This window comes from Podarcis tiliguerta, assembly GCF_965153285.1.
Source record: "Podarcis tiliguerta genome assembly, chromosome: 16".
Lineage (NCBI taxonomy): Eukaryota > Metazoa > Chordata > Lepidosauria > Squamata > Lacertidae > Podarcis > Podarcis tiliguerta.
Window position 1 is genome coordinate 40,593,588 of NC_139549.1, and position 20,603 is coordinate 40,614,190.

The 20,603-nt window shown below is 44.1% G+C and overlaps 1 protein-coding gene and 2 long non-coding RNA genes across 3 annotated transcripts in view; 2 read left to right on the forward strand and 1 right to left on the reverse strand.

Moving 5' to 3' along the window:
• Positions 1 to 20,603, reverse strand: part of LOC310667244 (uncharacterized protein) — a 559,738-nt gene that overhangs the window by 487,654 nt on the left and 51,481 nt on the right. The window lies entirely within an intron of this gene.
• Positions 1 to 20,603, forward strand: part of LOC310667265 — a 218,418-nt gene that overhangs the window by 56,205 nt on the left and 141,610 nt on the right. The window lies entirely within an intron of this gene.
• On the forward strand, positions 11,693 to 19,823 carry LOC310667258. The gene is made up of 4 exons (XR_014506236.1): positions 11,693 to 12,844; positions 14,574 to 14,722; positions 17,547 to 17,664; positions 19,761 to 19,823. It is a non-coding gene; the product is annotated as an uncharacterized lncRNA (long non-coding RNA).

Consider the following 20,603-nt stretch of genomic DNA (forward strand, 5'->3'; position numbering starts at 1 on the left):
TTATTATACTCATAAGCTGCAAGTTGTGGTGTTGGGAAATCTCCAAACACGGTCCTGTCATCTTATCATATTTATTGGAAATTGGCAAGGTTTGGAAGAGGGATCCCAAGTCCCTCAGCATCACAAAGCCTGACACTCAAGGCATCTCTAGGATGCAAGCTACTACACATTAAACAGCCACTTCAGCTGCTGTTTGTTTTCACTGAGGCATATCAAGAGTGTTTGTGTGCTTATGTAGTCCTGATGCCTCACTGCCCCAGGCTGCTTGTGTACAGACAGCCTGGGAGGAAGCCATAATGATCTGAGTTGGGCAGGAAAGTCAAAGTCCATTCTGAGTTACCTGGGGCACTCAAGATCTAGGGAAATGAAATGTTCTCCACTTTTTGTAGCCATTACAAGGCACGTGGACAGAAGCTAGACCCAGGAGGTAGCAAGGTCAGGACACTTCCAGGGCCTCAAGGTTGGCCCACTGTTCCTATACAGGGAGCACCCAAGACCAGCAGCAGCCGCTTGAAAGAACTTGCACGTCCTGTATCTCAAGCTAAGGAGCCCTCAAAATCCTAGAGCTAGCAGCGTAAACAGACACCATTGATACCTCCACATTTATTCCATTCCATTTGTCCAGGCGGACACTGTCACCTGCCTTCAAACTTACTAAGCCCAGCAGCTCCATGCAACCTGAAGTGATAATGCCAGGCTGCCAAAGCAGGTCAGTTCAGCTATTGTTGTTGTTGTTGTTTAGTCATTTAGTCGTGTCTGATTCTTCTTGACCCCCTGTACCAGAGCACACCAGGCACTCCTGTCTTCCACTGCCTCCCGCGGTTTGGTCAAACTCATGTTAGTAGCTTTGAGAACACTGTCCAGTTTAGTTATAGCTTCTGCATTTACCGCAACTGATGCCCATCAGACCCTTGGAGACTTTGTTCAATCTATGACCCGGAAGAAATGGCCACACCTCCCTCTCCTGTATATAAGGCCATGTGGATTCATTTGTAAGCCCAAGTTATAGATGGTCTCATAGTTAGAAATAGTGCAGCATGGTCCCTTAGAGAAGTGAAGGACCAGAAATAATAAATATTACTAAAGAAACTATTGTTTGTTGTCCAATATTAATGCTAGGGGATATTTTTGATGATACCAATATGGTAAAAAAGATGGACTTATATATGATCCTGGCAGAACGAACAGTAATTGCTACACAATGGGAAGCAGCCCAAATCTTGCACTGGATGTTTGATACCACCCACTCTGGAATATGGCTGATTGGGGGGAAATTATGCATAATTTGAGAATTCATCAAGGACTAGAACCTCCAGACACATTTTACGTTATTTGACATTCTTTTATGACATTTACAGCAGAACCATCATTTTCAAAACAAACATCATCACAAGCCTGTCAAATCTGGAACTATACTCGATAATCTGATACTGTTTTTATCTTTTAATTTTTGTCTGTTATTATAATTGTTCTGTTTTATATACATTTTAAAATTAAATAAAAAAACACACGTTAAACCCGCCCCCCTTCAAAAAAGGGGTGTGAAGGACCAGGTGGTTGAGGAAGAAACTATTTTCACTCCCATTTCTTTCCAGGCCTTCATATCTCAAGTTTTGCTCCTGGCTTGCACATTAATTCTCTTCTCATATTGTTTCCTGCCCCTTTCGCTGGGGAAAATCCAGTTTTTCTAAAGGCGAGAAAAATGCTTTCCAAATCCACACCCACTAACGTCATGAATGAAATCCCATTTTATGAGAGGGGGGTTGTATATATAAGCTTGTGCATAGAAAAGGCTTTTTGTGTACTTTAGAAACTGGGGGAAGAAGAGTCATAAATTCCACAGATGGAATATTGATGCTGCAGCTGTTAGAAGCAACCGGGACAGAGTTTGGAAGAAGAGGGGATCTTGGAACAATGATGCAATACAAAAAGCCTTAAAACGCTCAAGGCGCGCAGGAGGTTGAGAGACCATGTTATTCAAAGGTGGGCTGTATGAGATACAGGCCACCCCACGTGCCATCTGCAATTTGCAGTTTCCTTCTTAGCAGCTGTCTCTGTATAACCCCCCCCCCCCCAACTTTCTCAAGTTTAGACTACAATCTGAACTGCTTCTTTGGAGTGAATGTAAAGGGTTGCTTATGCAGCAGGTCCTAACAGTGGGACCACGTGCAACATCAAAAACAACTTAGGAAAGTCCTCAAGCTTCAAAAGCAGTTTGTATTCAATGTATGGGGCTGCTGTTGGGGGCTTGCGGGGGACACGTAATAATACCCTCTGCAAATGCAGAGCTCACAGTGGGATTTCCTATGGCATCATGAGCGCACACAATTCCCCACACAATAACTGCCACCTTGAGAGATTATTTAAAGCTGCCTGTGCACAGGGAGAGTAACAAATAAGATGGCCCTTGTTCTAGCAGTAATTGCAGGGGTCTAGAAAAGGACTGTGCAAAAAATAATAAGATAAAAAAGTGTTAACACGAATCTGCCCGCTGGACTCTGGCCTGGTTATGACCTGAGGCCTAGAGCAGCTAATGACTCAGCCGTTTTTTATCATGGAGGGCGGAAGTGGTCGTGAACTACTGCGGAGGGATGGAGGGGGAGAAGTGATTGCTGGATAGATTGGCACTCGAGGGCAGCCTTCTCCTGCTCTGATGGATTGGTGCCAATGCCGTACAAACCATTTGATCTGCATCAGTCTGGTCTATCAAAGGGGAGAGCATGCTTTGCCTCTGAAGCGGGAGGGGGAATACAAAGCAGCTATTATGGAGACGCATATTCCTCTCTGACTCACACTAGGATTCTGGCTCGCACAAGAGCTCCTCATGCAAGAACATAAAAGCTCAGAGACACTGGAGCGCTATAAATAGGGCATATAAACTTTCAACTGACAAGGCTCTGATTTCGTTATTGTACCAAAAAGAAGGAAGCACAGATAAGGGCTGACAAACAGGGGAGCAGAAAGGAGGGGAAGAACATGGAACAGAAATTTGCTCCTCTTAGTGACATTATTTATGGCAAGTCAAATGCATTTAGAGCTATTACTTGGCACATCCGATTGAATGAAAGGGGAGAAAAATAGATGAATCTGCCTTTTGTGGCATCTCCTCCAGCGAATCTACAATTGTGCATAAACACATATTTAGTTATAATGAATATGATTTGGGAAGGATGAAAATAAATTCAAGAAACAAAACAAGAAAGAGGGCTGAGATTGTAAATGCAAACCTAGAGTGTGGGGCAGATTCTGCAATCGGTTGCTGTGGGTGTAGATGAACAAGTGATGGGATCTGGATTGTCAAAGAAAGAAATATTGGGGTCAAGGCGGACAGTTACTCAGTTATAATGTTGATCTGGCAGCAGTGAAAAAGGCAAACTGTGTTATGGATTATTAAAGAAGACACTGGGGAAAGCACAATAACTTTATATAAATCTATGGCATGGCTGTATTTAGAACACTGAGTACCGGTACATTTCTGGTGAAAAGTTATTGTAGGAAAAATAGCAACAACAACAAAAAGGTACCAAAACAACCAAGGGAGCAAGCAAACTGCCTGGAGAAAGGCTAGAGCATTTGGAGAAGGATAAGAGTCTTGGTGCTTCATTAACTTCTAATTAAAAACAACAAGGGAATAAATGGATGTGTCAAGAGCAGTCTGGGGCTTTTCGCAAATCCAGACAGGGGGTGTCTATTCTCTTCCTAACTCATTCGCTCAGTGCAGTCACAGCAGAAGGGATGCAGGACCAGCGGACAAGACTGCCACATTCCACAACCTCACCAGGTGGTTTTAGGAAGGCTACTGTTTTTCAGGGAAGAACCATGGTTCAATGGCAGATCATGGAACGGCAACATTTAAAAATAAATTCAATTTTTTAAAATCAGGAAATGGACAGAAGAATACAGAGTGTTTCTCCGATCTTGTTTCCAGCAAGTATTAGAATTTGCTCCCAGGCCCAAATTTAGGATTGCAGCCTTAATTGTTATAAATATAATGGCATGGAGGCGATGCTGTTGTAACCCACTTTAGGTTAGGCTGCCACCTGGCAGTAGGTCTCAACCCACCAGTTAAAGACCAGTGATCTACTGCAGGGATGGATAACGTCTGGCTCTTCAAGTGTTGTTGGGCTACAGCTTCCAGCATTCTTAACCCACTGAGCATGGTGCCTGGGGCTGATGGGACCTGGAGTCCAGCAATACCTGGAGGACTGCAGGTTCCAGATCTCTGATGTAAAGGAAGAAGCAAACTCTGGCTGTGAACACACTTAGCAAGTGTGCTAGCTGTGCCTATTCCTTGAGGTGTCTGATTTGGCCACAGTAGCACACGCCTTAGATACATCCCATTTGGATTAATGTAACATGGGGCTAAGTGGGGCTGCCTCTGAAAAGCATGACTCCAGCATGACTAAGCCGCTTCTGGCGAAGCAGAGCAGCGCACAGAAACGCCGTTTACCTTCCCGCCAGAGCGGTACCTATTTATCTACTTGCACTTTGACATGCTTTCGAACTGCTAGGTTGGCAGGAATACACCTTTAGGCACCAGGTGAAAACATTCCTCTTCAACCAAGCCTTTGACTGACTGACATTTTAAATTGTTTGATTTCAAATGTGTTGTGGGAGGGGGTATTATTGGTTTGTTTTTGTTCTTATTGTTCTTATGTATTTTGTGTTTTTACCATATATTGTAATTTTATGTTATGAAACTGAGATCCTGAGATCTATGGATGAAGGACAGTATACAAATTTAACTTCAACTGGCTCAAAGAGCTGCGGCCAGATTCTTGACCAAGGCTGGTTATTGGGAGCATATGACTCCCTTGTTACAACAGCTCCGCTGGCTACCAGTCTATTTCTGGGCACAATTCAAAGTGCTGTTTATGATCTATAAAGTGCTGGGATGCAACCTTGCCCCTGCTTCTTGATCTCTCACTGGTTTTTGATACCATCAGCCATGGTCTCCTCCTGAACTGGCTGTGGGGAATGGAAATTGGGGGCATCATATACAGTGGTCCCAGTCTTACCTTCAGGACCAAGACCAGAGAGTATAATTGGGAGGGTGTTTTTCAGCCCCTTGGAAGCTACATTCTGGGGCACTGCAAGGGGCAATCTGATCTCCAGTGCTATTTAATATCTACATGAAGCCGCTGGGAGCAGTCATTAGGAGATTCAGGTGAGGTGACATCAGTATACTCAGCTCTACTTCCCCATAACATCTGACTCAGCAGAGGCTGTGGAGTCCCTGGGCCTAGATGCAGTGGTGAGATGGATGAGGGAGAGAGAACAAGCTGAGCTTAAATCCTGGCAAGACAGAGGCACTGTGGGTGAGTAGCTCCCATGTCCGAGAAGTTGACCCATTGCCTATCTTGGATGGGGTTGTGCTCCCCCTGAAGGAGCAGGTTCACTGTTTGGAGATCCACCTCTGTCACTGGAGGCTCAGGTAGCCTCAGTGGCTAGAAGTGCCTTTTACCAACTGTGACTACTTTGACAGCTAGGGCCATTCCTGGACTGGAAGAGCCTGACCCCACAGTGGTTCATGCCCTGGTCACTTCAAGACTGGATTACTGCAATGCACTCTGTGTGAGGCTCCCTGCATGCTTGACCTGGAAGCTGCAGTTAGTGCAGTTGGAATGCTGCAGCACAACTGCTGACAGGAGTGAGGCCTTGTCAGCATGTAACACCTGTGCCCAGAGGTCTGCACCTGTTGCTGATCTGCTATACAGCCAAGTTCAGGGTGTTACTGTTAGTATATAAAGCCCTTAACAACTTGGGACCAGTTTACCTTTGAGATCACCTTCTTCCATATGTGCCCACTCAACTGATTCAATCAGCACAACTGGCACTTTTGCAGGTGCCATGGGATGCCCACACCACATTTGTAAGAACTTGGTCACTTAATGTGGTATCACCAACACTTTGGAACTCCTTGCCTATTGATATCAGGCAAGTGGCTTTATGTATTCTTTACAGCAGCTGCTGAAGACCTTCTTATCTAGACAAGCCTTCTCAGATGTTTAGAAAGTTTTCGTGAGTTTTCATTTGTTGTAGTCTATTGTGCTTTTAACTTGTAGGTATGTTTTAAATTATGGTTGTAATTTTTTAGTGATAATTTTATTGTTTTATCTGTTTTGTAAATCATTGAGTTTTTTCTACAATCAAGTAGTATATAAATTTTATTAAATACATACATACATACAGCACTGTAGACTTAGGTCCAGGCTATCTGAAAGACTGTATTCCCTCATACGAACCTGCCCAGGCTATGAAATATTTGGGAAGGCGCTTCTTTCAGTCCCTCTCCCATCACAGGCATGCTTGGTGGGGACAAGGGAGGGGACCTTTTTGGTGGCCGTTCCCAGACTTTGGGATTCTCTCCCTAGATAAGCTAGACTAGCTCCCTCCTTGTCTTTCAGTTGGCAGGTGAAGACTCCCCAAACAGGCTTTGGGGAACGGACTGCTTTTAAAGGAACGGGCTGGTTCTGAAATGCTTTTATTGCAATGATCTGTATGTTACCATATTTATACACACGCACACGCATGAACACTCCACTCCCATTTATTCTGCATGCAGTGCACTTTCACCACTGGTTAATGAAGCCATGTGGACACACAGCATTAGCCATAATCAACATCTGTTCTGTAGTTTCTTGATAAATCTTGTGTTTTGATGCTTTCCCCTCCATACCAGCTTCCATCCCATTTGAAAACATAAACAATATGCAGGTATTCATGACCCTTTTCCACCCACTGATGTGGACAGACTGCAGGTGACTTGGAAAGACATCCAGCCGCACTGTTCTGTACAGCAACAAGCAAATGCAATTTGAGATGCAGCCCCCCCCCCAATAAAAAATACCTTGCTGTGTTTTAAAGCCAGCAATATGTACTTAACTGAATCTTATACTGTCCCCATCTCTATTAAAGTAAGCAAACACTTTTGCATAAATCTTCTGGGTTACATAATGATCCATCAGGACATTTATAAAGATGTTGCTGCAAGATCCATTTAAAAAGAGGTTTAGTGATTAGAGGAGGAAACCTGCACAGCTTTGCTTGTCTTGTCACCATTTTATAATTTCATAAAATAAGATTTTAATCACTACTCTTCGACCCTGCCTTTACCATCAGAAAAAGCCTCCCCCCCCCCCAGCGGAAAGATTCACAGGACAAATATGGCAGCAGCCCTGGGCTCTGTTCATTATTAATTAGACTTTCTTTGGTGAGGAAAAGGGAAGAGGGAAGGAAGGAGGAAGCATAATTGCAAGCTTCCAGTCAGAGCATTCATTATCATGATAATACAAAAGGGGGAAAAGCGGGGAAAGGATGCCTGGCTGCCCTCCTCCGCCAGAATGTCTGCGTGTGCACAAACATGTTCTAATTACTCTGCAGCGAAGTGTGTCATTTTCACATTTACCTCAGTGCCGAATGAGATTCGAAAGTCAAAGTTAAAAATAAAAAAGGTTAATCAGTGCCTGCCTCCTCCAAGGATTAGGAAAGTCCAGCAGCAGCCCATTAATATGTTTCTTTTCCCTTCAGGCCTAAAACAGGCAAAACAGTATTAAGGAGTCACAGCCCTGTGGATTTATAGCCCACACATCAATTTCTGAGGTAAATTTTGAAGCCGACATAAGCCTGGTACTCAGTGGCTGTACGAGGTCACTTTGGTCTTCAGGTTTTGGAGAACCAGGCTGTTGATTTCAACATTTACCTCAGAATTTGATCTGTGGGCCAGCTTCTTCCTCCTCTGTTTTGCAATCCTGCTTGCGGCAATCTCCAGAATCCATTTTTGCTCTTCTTCAGAATTTCCAGTTCCTTCAGCTGGCTTTTGATTATGTCAATCCCTGAGGTGGCCCAATCCCCTCAGATAAGGCAGGAAACGTGCCCACGGCCTGCAGGGGTTTGCTTATCTTCTGCACCTTTATCATCCACATGTCAAGCAAATGATAAAAGAGCTACAATTTATAGTAATTATTAACAGAGGTCGTTTGCAAAGTATTCAACACATGAGTCACATCACTTGAAGAATTGCCTTATTGTGCCAAAATACAATAAATGGTTTCTAGTTGGGGTTGGACTAGAGGACCCTCTTGGGTCCCTTCCAACTCTACATTTCTCTGATTCTGTTAATCTATCAAAGAAACCTGTTGTGATTTTGTCTTGCTTCTTTGAATCTAGCATAATCAGTTTTGCCATAACTACATATTCCTGTGGTTTAGTTACCGTTTAGCAAACGTTGGGACTAGAAGACAGCTTCCAAACCTTTGTGCTATCAGGGTTGTCATACATGATGTTGCTTTCAATACATACTGTTTGCACCTGCTAAAGTTTTGGGGCAACCACAAGGCTTCATTTCCAATCAGTGAAGACCCTGCAACTTCTTGATGAAATCCTGTGACAGTTTTTCTGTCCCACTTTCATTGCGCCATAGCCCCTCCCAATAGCAGTAATGTGGTAGCATCAGGAAAGCATCACAGAGCAACTAATAAAGCAGAACAAATCTACCACAAATGCACAATTATTGTGTGAAGAACATGTTGCAGAATCCACCCGCAATTAAACAACAACTTGGAGGGTCCTTAGTGCAGCCTGTGCGCTGCAACAATTATTTATGAGACCAGCTCACACAAAAGCTTTGGTAAAAATAAAATTGCAGAAGTTAACAAAAACAGTAGAGGATCCCTTTCTGTTTAACTGAGTGATCTACACCACCCAGCAAATTTACATGCCCGACGTATATGACAGTAACAACCCTAACTAATAATTATTATCACTCCTAGCAGCAAATTCAGATGAGGCTAAAAGAAGAAAGGCCAGCAGCCATTGCTACGCTCTCCTCCCCATGCTGCCTCCACAGTGGTCTCTCAGCAACTAGGAGGCTCTGCTGGTCTCCTCCCACCCCATGGAGGAAATGGCGGGGGCTGCCCTGTGCCCTCTGGGTCTCCCGGGCTCTGCACCCACTCAGCGTGGGCCACTTTGGTTCCCACTTCAGCACCGATTCCCTCCCTCTGGCTTGTTCCTGATGTAAATCTTCACTCCCCTCTTCTCCGCTGGTGGGGCAGGCGTCCTGTTGTGGTTCACCCAACACCTTGGGCTGGCCCTGGAGGGAGGTCTCAGCATGCTCAAGGGAACCCCAAAGTTTTCGGGGGGTGTGTGCATCACTGGACTTGTTACTGCCTCACTACCTACCATCTTAGGAGGCATGGCACAAAAAGTTTTATTTAGTAGTTCCCTCTCCCCGCTTTCCTTCTTCCTTCCCCACAGGGCGGATAAAAAAAAGCATTACTGTTCTTCATTTAAAAAGAGATGAAACCAGAGTTGAATTCCCTGACAGGAAACAGATGACCTTTTGTTCTGGGAATATGCAGCGCTCTCCCTTTCTTTGACTTTATCACCGAATGAACCCAGCATGCATGAAAAGCAATAAGGCATGAGGCAGTCGTCTCTATTTGGCTTAGTCACCGGCAATAACATTAAGTGGAGAGGCAAAGCAGGCGGGTGGGGGAGGCATTGGCATGAAAGACGAGGGATGTGCAGCAAGCTGTCCAGGCCACAGTAGCAGAAATGTGGATGGATAAAGCCACAGGTCTGGAAAAAACACCAGTTGTACCCGGGCAGTGTGTGGCAATTAGTATTTGTATACTTTGTGGGGTGGGTGGCAGCTGGCATCTCCTGACAGGAATCTGCCCTTATGGGTGATTGCCAGGTGGCACACATGGCTAATTTGTTGCTCTGTGAGCGGCTGTAGCTCAACACTTAGGGGGCTGTGCAAATCTGTCCCTTTCAATTTCTCATTTTTCCCAAAATGAGTTTGGTTCTTCACATTTCCGCATCACTTTGCAAACTTTTTCTTTAAAGAGTCCTCACAAAAATTCAACGGCATTTTAGTGAGAATTTCTCCTAATATACACACTTGTACAATATTTTGCCTACTATGCATATTTTAGCACAGCAATTTCCCCTAATACAATGAATTTTTGTATTGTATATTTGCATATATATTTTCACACAAACCTAGACAGCATCTTAAAAAGCAAAGACATCACCTTGCTGACAAAGGCCCGTATAAGTTAAAGCTATGGTTTTCCCAGTAGTGATGTATGGAAGTGAGAGCTGGACTATAAAGAAGGCTGATCGCCGAAGAATGGATGCTTTTGAATTATGGTGCTGGAGGAGACTCTTGAGAAGATCAAACCTCTCCATTCTGAAGGAAATCAGCCCTGAGTGCTCACTGGAAGGACAGATCCTGAAGCTGTGGCTCCAATACGTTGGCCACCTCATGAGAAGAGAAGACTCCCTGGAAAAGACCCTGATGTTGGGAAAGATGGAGGGCACAAGGAGAAGGGGACGAGAGAGGACGAGATGGTGGGACAGTGTTCTCGAAGCTACCAGCATGAGTTTGACCAAACTGCAGGAGGCAGTGGAAGACAGGAGTGGCTGGCGTGCTCTGGTCCAGGGGGTCATGAAGAGGTGGACACGACTAAACGACTAAACAACAACAACAAATCATTTATTTATTTTATAGAATTTATATACTGCTTGATTGTTTAAAAAAAACCCCTCAAAGTGGTTTACATAAAGAGTAAAACAATAATATTATGAGTAAAAACACTTAAAAGCAGCTGTTTAAAAAGTTCAAATAATAATTAAAATTAGCAATGAGCTAAAAACAGATTAAAACACATGTAAACATTCTATTTGTGCAGGCTTGTTGAAACAAAATTGTTTTAAGCAGGTGCCCAAAGAGTACAGTGAAGGCGCCTGTCTGATGTCAATAGGCAGGATGTCTGATGTCTGATGTCAATAGGCAGGAAGTCCCAAAATGTGAGTGCTGCCATACTAAAAATTGATTTCTTAAAAATGTGGAACAAATATTATGTGGCACCTAGAACAGTGCCAGTTCTGCAGATTGAAGCAACACACTGGGCATTTATGGGGCAAGGTGATCTAACAGGTATATGCACACTTTACACTAGTATATGCATTTTTCAGCTCATCATTTGGCTGGAGAACTGATTTCCAAAAAGCAGAGAAATTTGAATTTCTAAGGATGGCTTTGTTTCGGTCCGTGCATTGGTTTGGAAAGTGCAAATTAGGTACCATACTTTTCCGTGTATTAGATGAGGGTTTTTTTACTCCAAAATAAAGTTTAAAATGGGGGGGTCATCTTATACATGGGTAGTGTAGAGGGGGGGTGGGCGATTGGTTGCATCCGGGAGCAGGATCTAGCGATTGGGTGGGTGAACGGTGTCTGCTGCAAGGGCTGCTTTGGATTGGCTGCTGCTTTGTCAAATAGGCGGGTTATTAGCGGATGCTTCAAGTGCTACTTTGGATTGGCTGCCACTTCGGCAATTCGGCTTGTGTTGCTTGAAATTGTTAGTGTTTGGCAGTTGGGTGAGTGATATTTGGTTTGGCATTCCCACCCGCCCCAAAATCTTCTCATTTTCTTAAATTTGAGGGCCCCCCCAAATAGGAGGCATCTTATGCATGGGGGTGTCTTATAGATGGAAAAGTATGATAGGTTGTTTTTAAATACAAATGAATCAAATTTATTCTCCTGTCCCTAGAGGTAGGGCACATACTTTGCAGGGTCAATCTCTGGCATCTCAGTTAAATGCATCTCAGCGAGCATTTCAATTTCAAATATTATTATTATTATTATTACTTTTAGTTAAGTATGTTTATTTACTTGATTTAGGGGGACACCTGCCCTTGATCCCTGTCAACATAAATGGGCATGGTGAAACATGTGGATTTAAGTGGTCTCAGGCATGCTGGGCCTTATGTCCCGAGAGCCTTAAAAGCATTCTCCAGCACCTTTAAATGAACTGGGAAGAAGATAATAGGGAATGAGTGGAAGCATTGAAATGTTTGCTTAATGGCTCCCGATGACCCAACCTCATCAGAATGCTATAATACTAGCAGCACCCTTTCCAGTTAATTACATTATGTGGCAAAGGAAAATTATTGGCAACTTCTGGAGGGAAAGAAAAGAAAACCAACCAAAACCATCTATTATATTTAAAGGTTATATTCTCTTTCATCTGAAATTCATTATGGTCTCATAATTACGTTAACAGCTTTTTAAACCCTTGACTCTAGCAGCCCAATTAAGGCATTCTCTGAAAAGTGTTGGTTTGAACTTGGTAGGTGGGAGTGATGGAGGGGACCCAAGCTGGTACCCTCCAGATATTTTGGACTCCAGCACTCATGAGTCCCAGTCAGCATGGAACTTCAAGTTCATTCTCTTATGTATGCTTTATATTCTATGGGCATTTACACTTAAAGATAATAATCGTTGGGGACAATAAACTATTCCCATGCCAGTGTGTGTTTTTCTTGATCTGTAGTCCAAAACATCTGGAGGGCACCAGCTTGTGGAAGACTGGGGTAGCTATTTGAAGGGGTAGTGATGGTTAAAGTGTGCTGGTGAGAAAGCAGATTTTTTCCATGGAAAAAATGTTCCTGGAGATGTCAAGGAAAGCAAACATTAATATATGTTATCATAACCCCCACTGCAGCTACAAATCAGATAAAGCGAGGGAAAAGTAGCATCCTTGGCTGACAAGTGTTGTTTTTTTAGATGGAGCCAGAGACAGCGGTTATAATGCGAACAAGGACATTTTAAAGATACTGTATGTTCAGACCATGAAGATGCTAACATATATGAGATACAACAATGCCCGCACCTTCCTCTTGCTCATGACTTGTCTGGAGGAACAGCAGCCAACTCCTAGGGTGTGTATGGAAAGAAAGACAAAACAGATGGAGTGTCCTGGAAAGGGGCATGGCTGACTAGCTGGACAAGAGTGCTCCATATCCACACTTCAAAATTTTGATGCAGATCCCACAGGTGAATCAAGAAATTGAAAAGGATCTCATATCTCGTCACCTCTTCACCCCAAAATAACATTTGGACCACTCCAAATTACAAATCCCTGTCAATGGGGATGGCCTTAAAAAGTTCGCAGCCTCTTATTTCTGAAGCAGCCCCACTGTGCGGTGACACACTACTGGCTGTCCTTGCACTATTTTAAGCTTTTGGCCTCACTTTGTGAAAAGTAGTCTCTGGCCCGTGGAAGCTTACGTTGTGTTTATTTATTATTAAATTTTTATCCTGCAGTTCCTCCCGAAGGAGCCCAGGGTGGGAAACAAGTGCTAAAACAATAAAAATATATTAGAAATGTTTGAAAAGCAATTCTAATACAGATGCAGACTGGAAAGGTCTTACCTTAAAAGGCTTGGTGGAAGAAGAAGGTGTTCAGTCACCCAGTGAGCTTCATAGCTGAGTGGGGATTTGAACACTAGTTCTCATGAGTCTGACACAAATTTATTATTTATACCCCACCCATCTGGCTGGGTTTCCCCAGTCACTCTGGGCGGCTCCCAACAGAATATTAAAAACACAATAAAACTTCAAACATTAAAAACTTCCCTAAACAGGGCTGCCTTCAGATGTCTTCTAAAAGTCAGATAGTTTTTTATTTCCTTGACATCTGATGGGAGGGCGTTCCACAGGGTGGGCATGATTACAGAGAAAGCCTTCCACCTGGTTCCCTGTAACCTCACTTCTCGCAGTGAGGGAACAGCCATAAGGCCCTCGGAGCTGGACCTCAGTGAGGCTGAGTGATGGGGAGTGACTGCTAGATCTACTAATTCTAGGAAATTACAAAAATAATGGCTGCTTTTCATGCATACAGGCCTACCTCTCAAAAAATAGAAGCAAACAGGGTGGGATTAGAATTGGGGTTAGGGAAGAATCTGCAGTATTGAAGATACTGCTTAAGAAATGTCAAAATACACTATTTGCATCGCCTTGTTTCAATTAACTTCAGAGCTTCTCACAGTGGGAGGCCGCTCTTGATCAAAATAACACTTCATTCCGCTTGCCTTCTATTGTATTTTTTAAAATGCTTTTCACAGCTGATGTAATACAGTGCACTCTGCACCCTGGCAGTTGCTATTTCTGATGGGACCTGGGGCTGTGATTCAGAGAGCAGGCTCAGCCGCATTGCGAGTTTAAAGAAGTATGCTACCACTTTAGACCGTCATTGTTTTCCCGAAAGAACCCTGGGAAGTGTAGTTTCTTGATAACTGAAAGTTGTTAGGGGACCCCTAGACCTGTCAGTAAGCTACAATTCCCATAGTTCCCTGGGAAGAGAGTTGATGGTTAAAGGACTCTGCAACTGTAGCTCTGTGAGGGGAAGGGGGTCTCTTCAGAACTCTCAGTGCCCTTAACCCTTTAGAGTGGCATGGCACTGCTTTAAATGTACAGGCTTGCTGAATGGCCCAGATGTGCACCATCTCACTGTTGACCGATTCTTGTCAAACAAAAGACCCTCCTCCAATGCCAGGGCCCCAATCCCATAGAATGCAGAAAATCAGGACCAGCCCCACATCATCAGTGTCCCTGGTGAAGAGCGTCTTTGGCAGTCCCTCCAACTTCTGATTACATTTTTTAAAATTGTGTATATATAGCTCATTTAACAATTTTCATGCCAGATTTGCATGCATGATTTATCCCTGTCTAATAAGCCTGCATTTATTTGTGCCATATGAACTGTTTGAACTATTTGTTTCAGCTATTGATAATGACAGGCGTCCACACACCCCAAACCTGATATCCTCAGAAGTTACCTACATCACCTGCAGAAAACCCACAGAATGTAATCCTTGGCATAGATTCCACTTTCCTGGGAACATCATCTTTCATGTAGGAACCAGTTAAAAGGTAATCTATAGTCCTGATGACAACAACAAAGATATGCTTGAGATTGAGTGTGGGTGATACCTTCTGAAACCTTAGAAGGCAGAGAGACACCTTAACACAATATCCACTGGCTGGAGGCAGGGCCTTATGTTTTGCTTGCCTTTCTCTCTCTCTCTTTTTAAGGAGACTAAATTATGCTAAATAGTTTTTTTTAAAGCCAGATTAGTTATACAAGACAAGGCAAAAAAATACCTCATTTGTGTTTATTAGTCGCATGCTCTAGTGGAATGGAAGCCCATCACAGGCTATACCCCAACATTACTTTGTTCTGCATAACTTTATCCTTTTGCATTTATTTTGAATTTTGTGTGTTTAATGAATGCTCAGAGTCTTGGCAACTTGTAAGCTATGCCTCCAACTCAGCACTTTTGCATGCATTCTTCTGGAATTGTGAGACGAGCACACACACATACGGCTTGCATGTCACTTATTTAGCAACTAACTATTTTCACTGATTGTGTGTATATGGAGTTCTGCCTTTTAAACCACTGCCTCCTCATCTTCTAAGGCAGGACTCCACATGGGTTTTCTCTTTCCTCTGACAGGCACTGCTGAGTTGACAGATGTTACAAAACTTGGAGTCTGGCATTATTGTCATTCCACAGGCACCTTCAATCTCTCTATCAGAACCAAAGTGAGCACTGTGGCTCAGCAGTCATGGCGTCCACACAGGGCCACTTCAAGGTTTTTTAAAATGAGGCCTCATTTGCTTCGCCTGCATGTTTTCCTGAACTAAACAGCTGCTTGACTAAGGTTCCCCTTCCAGCAAGACCCCACCTTTTCTGCGTTCCATCAATGAGTGGGGTGACAAATCCCCCCAGAACTGCTTTCTTTCTCCTACCCTATACTTTTTTTAAAAAAAATTTGTATTAAAGATTTTAGTTTACAAAAATATGTGCATTGTTACAAGCGAATAGTATAGAGAACCTGCACAAGTGACGCTGACACAAAACCCCACACGTACACTAAGCAGAATAGAAGCATTGCCACCCAACCCCACCCACCATGGCCCCCTCCGCCACTTTCCCCCTTTTCTTCCTAATGTAACACTAATGTCTCAACAAATGAAACTGATCTGTAGAAAATGTAACTTGAAAAAAGAGGCAGTGCACATATTTTTTATTAAAGATTTATTGGTTTACAAAAGTATGTTTAACATGTGTGTGTGTGTGTGTGTGTGTGTGTGCATTGTCTCTTTTTTCAAGTTGTGTTTTCTACAGATCAGTTTCATTTGTTGTGAGACATTAGTGCTACATACTGTGTTAGGTTAGGAAGAAAAGAGGGGGAGGGGGCAATGGTGAGTGGGGTGGGGTAGTTATGTCCCACCCCCTACTTGAGCACTTTCTCTGCCTGCCCTTCCAGCCTGAAAAAAACAACACACACATCCAGGCTGGCTGCCAGCAGAATTTTCAGCTCAAATCCTTCCTTCTGAAAACCCACCTTTCCCAAAACTTGACCTTAATCTTCATCCTCAACCAAAATATATCACATGTGCATTTCCAGGCATGAGGCAATTTGGTTTGTCATGCCAGAGTAAGTGGACTGTTTTGGTCACAATACTCATTTGCAGTGCTTTTTTTCTAAAAAAAATGTTTAGGGGTACTCTCATTTTCCTACTCATATTGAAATACTGCCCCTCAATGAGGCCAAACTTAGATTCACAAAATGTTTAGGGGTATGCGTACCTCTGCGTCCTCCCAGAAAAAAGCACTGCTCATTTGCATGCTGAATGTCTTCTTTTCTGTGTTAGGAATGATCAAAAGTGCATAGGAAGGGGTGCATCAAAGTATATATCAGCCTCATGATAATGTTCTGCTTGTAATCCTCTGCGCTGTCACCTGGAATGAGCCTCACTAAGCAGCTGGACTCACTTCCAAATAAACATGCACAATGTTCCATATATGTGCATCCGTGTCACTCTCTTCATTTGTTTGCTACCTTTGTCTGTCCCGTTCAGATCTTTGCCTCGTTGACTCCTTGATTGTCAACATTTAGATTATAAACTCCTCAAGGGTTTACAGAATTCTGAAACTAGCTAATAGCACTGTAGAAAAGAAACATAAAACAGCCAGGTCAGTATTTTCAGCCCTGCACCAGAACCCATATGCAGACCCCCAGTTCCCATGCTACTATTCAAACACATCCCTAACATGGTTGTTCGGCCTGCCCTTGGAAAACCGACAGACATGATACAGATATCTGCATTTTTCCAGCTTTGGGAATCTAATAGAAGGTCTGGAGATGGAAGGGGGATTTAGGCCAGGAAAATGGGGCCTGGGGAAGACATATACATCCATTACCATAAGTACTATAGCTTCAATGCATTGGACAGTCAGAGGCAGTGTGCTACTGAATAGCTGCTGGAAAGCCCAGAAGGGGTGAGTGTTCTTGTGCTCAGGTCCTGCTTGCAGGTTTCCCACAGGCAATCTGGTTGGCCACTGTGAGAAGAAGATGGGTCATTGGGCTAAGTCAGCAGGCTATTCTCCTGTTCATACATTACATTCAATCAGAAACAGACATGCACAACCCAACAACTCTCCACATTAGGTGTTTTCAATCACTTCTGTTTTGCATCTTGCTCTGTGACTGCATGAACAACATACATTTGAAGTGTATGCCCCCCCCCAATAATAATCATGGGAACCGTAGTTTACTCCTCACAGAGCAACCATTTACAGCACTCTTAGCAAACTACAGTTCACAGGAGTCTTTGGTTGTGTGTGCTTTAAATGTGCTTTAGATAGATGGCAAGATGTGATTATGATGTGCAAATCTGGTACTTTAGGGAAAGAGCTGCCCACCAAGTTGAACTGATCATTATTCTTGTGAGTGAGATTGACTTAACACAGGACTCTTCTGTTCTTTGCAACACATGGTCCCATCTTTAGACCACATGGCATAAGGTAAGAAGTCTCATGGCCATTTCCTACACAAAAACAGCACCAAACCGATGCTTGAGTGTACACTATCAGGGAGCCACAACACTGATAGTGAACATGCCTGTATGATACTCATGTTTGCAAGCAAATGTTCACATTTTCCATTTTTAGATGTGCATGGAAATGTTGGGTGCACACTAAAAATGAAATGCGTGAAGCAGGGCTCTGCTCTTAGCCTGTGAGCTTTGCAAGCATGATGTGGACATGTACACTCTCCATAGCAAATGCATTACTCAACATTCCACATTGGTAGCTCACCAATGTGAAGAGAAAAAATATTTGGGCCAGGGGGAGCAGGACAAATTAATAACTCAACACTGCCCCCGCCCTCGCTGCAGGCTAGGCTGACATCCAAACTCCCAAACTTAACAGTCATGGTTTTCCTCCCCTAACCCTGCCAATAAGCATCCAGATTCTATGCTAAATTAATTTTCCAGAAATTGGAAAGGCTTACATTGATGAATGGAATGCGATTGGCAGAGCAACTGAAACTCTCTCCAGCATCCTCCTGACTTAGCCTACTTTTCTGGGCCAAATACAACAAAATGGGTGGGATGGGGAATTAGATCCCATTTCAATTAAAAAACTGAGCTCCAAAGATCAGCCCATTCTGTAAGCTTGCACTGTTTACCAAAACCTAACTGGACAATGTCAAGGCTACTTGCGGGTGGCTCTGTGGTTTAACCCACAGGGGTTGCTGATCATAAGGTTGGCGGTTCGAATCCCCGCGACGGGGTGAGCTCCCGTTGCTCAGTCCCTGCTCCTGCCAACCTAGCAGTTCGAAAGCACGTCAAAGTGCAAGTAGATAAATAGGTACCGCTCCAGCGGGAAGGTAAATGGCGGTTTCACCAGAAGCGGCTTAGTCATGCTGGCCACATGACCCGGAAGCTGTACGCTGGCTCCCTCGGCCAGTAAAGCGAGATGTGTACCGCAACCCCAGAGTCGGCCATGACTGGACCTAACTATCAGGGGTCCCTTTACCTTTACCTTACCAGGAGTTGCCTTATAGCAGGAATATGAGGGAAATAGCAATTATGCACGAAACACACAAACATGCTGTAACAAAGTTTGTGTTCTCAGGCTTCAATACACCATGCATGATACATATTTGCAAGTATGTGTGGGGGGGGGGAGAAGAGCAAACTATGCAGAGCCTCGCCTCTTGACCATTGGAACATCTGCACACAGCAGTGTAGCAACCCCCACTGACCCCAAGGGCGGACCAAAGTTGTTGAGCCATTGGCCAAATCTGAATCAAAAATAAGTACAGTGGTACCTTGGGTTAAGTACTTAATTCATTCTGGAGGTCCATTCTTAACCTGAAACTGTTCTTAACCTGAAGCACCACTTTAGCTAATGGGGCCTCCTGCTGCTGCCGCTCTGCCGGAGCACGACTTCTGTTCTCATCCTGAAGCAAAGTTCTTAACCTGAAGCACTATTTCTGGATTAGCAGAGTCTGTAACCTGAAGCGTATGTAACCCGAGGTACCACTGTATTGTCCAGGGTCTTTTTTTAGAGCAGCCACCGATTTCAGGGACGAACAGTGGCTCCATCCCCCTGCAGCCGAGGAACCGCACTGCCTCCTGCAATCTCCCCCGCCACCCCTAAACAAAACCCCTGGTGCACGGCAGCAAGCGTAAAACACTGCAGACCCCCTGTGCCGCAGTGGAGGTTGCTGCTCACACACTTCCGCTGCGCTTGCTGCTGGTGTGGTGGCTCCCCTATGAAACAGCTTTAAATAGCTTGTAGCAGAGTTTCTTCCTGGTGGCAGATGACAAGAGACTTCTGCAAAATACTCAGTCAAGAGTTACTTTATTTCTTGGCTGGTTCACAAGCATTTTAGTTGTGACTATATACAAAACTATTTACGGACACTTTCCCACCACAGTAGAAACTCACAGCATGTGGGTCCTCTTTCTTCCTGCAGGGAAGTGCAACCTGCAACTTCCTCCTTTGTATTTTCATCCCCATCTGTAACCAATCAGCCTAGAGTGTCACTCCTTACCTTTAAAGAAAACTTCTGCACCGAGCTACAAGCACCTTTTTCTGTTTCTTTGCAGAATGACTTCCTAACATGCTGCCCTATGGACCCCCCCCCCCGCTCAGTGCAGACCGCTCCCCCCCCCTCCTGGCTCCTGTCTGGAGCCTGAGGTTCCACAAAGCATTGCTCACCACTACCCATTTTTCAGGCTCACATATGCAAGCACAATGGCAAGAAACACAACTTCTGACATAGTGAAGTAGCTGCTGTTCAGCTGTGTGGCTGACAAATGCACACTGGCGCAAGTCTCTCAGGTCAACCAAAAAGATATGACAGGAAAGACAGGAAAAGCAATGGGGAGGGATGAAGAAAGCAAAGTCCAGGTACCCAAACTTCCCAGGTCCACTTTATAGCTACCAGAGCAGATGGCGAGAACATGGAACTGCAGGTGCAGCTATCAGTCCAGCAGGGATAAGGTAAGATGAGGGGCTGATGGGATCCCACATGACCCTATAAAACTTCTGAGTCTAGAATGGTCTCAGCAGTTTGTCTTTTGGATAAAGTGTGAGCTGTCAGCAGAATTTTAGTTGGCCACAGTCCATCTTTCTCAACAAAAAGCAACGGAATGTGGGTCTGAAGCAGGTGAAGTCAAACTGCTGTGTTAGCAGCACTGAAGTGACCTCCCCAGGGCACAAGCCTGGAGGTCCTGAGCTGCCCAGATGACAAGACTCCCCTCTCGGCCTCACTGAGGTGGTCCAAAGGAAAGGAAAGCAGTACGCTTGGCACCAGCTTGGCTATAGGAGTTGCTGGAAGGAGGCGTACAAGGCACCATCCAACCATCTTAGTGACTTCACTCTGGATTTGTGTAGGGTTTGCTCCTTAGCCTTTTCTTCTCTTGAAGATGTCCTGCAAGGCAAGAGGT